At 44.9% G+C, this 287-nt stretch overlaps 1 protein-coding gene across 1 annotated transcript in view; it reads left to right on the top strand.

Annotated features, from left to right (window-relative positions):
- slc8a2b (solute carrier family 8 member 2b) overlaps positions 1–287 on the top strand; it is a 227,318-nt gene that overhangs the window by 131,690 nt on the left and 95,341 nt on the right.

Below are 287 nucleotides of genomic sequence, written 5' to 3'. Positions count from 1 at the left end.
CTCTTTCTCTCTCTCTCTCTCTCTCTCGCTCTCTCTCTCTCTCTCTTCCTTTAACACTCTAACTAGCCCTTTATTCTTCTCACTTCTACTGTATTCCTGCCGTCTGTCTGCCTCCCTTTGTTGCTCCCCGTCTTTCTCTCTCTCGCTTCTCTTTTTTTTACTTTCTCTCTTTTTGAACATACTGCATGTGGGATGTGGTACTCCATCCATGCTGGATGTGTTGCTGCTTCCCTCCGTTTCAGCTGTGAAATGTTTAGAACAAGTGGTTCCCAAACTTTTTCAGCTCA

The sequence above is a fragment of the Etheostoma spectabile genome, chromosome 3 (genome assembly GCF_008692095.1).
Source record: "Etheostoma spectabile isolate EspeVRDwgs_2016 chromosome 3, UIUC_Espe_1.0, whole genome shotgun sequence".
Classification (NCBI taxonomy): Eukaryota; Metazoa; Chordata; class Actinopteri; order Perciformes; family Percidae; genus Etheostoma; species Etheostoma spectabile.
Note: the sequence above shows the minus strand (reverse complement) of the source record. Positions and strands in the feature narration are given on the sequence as shown.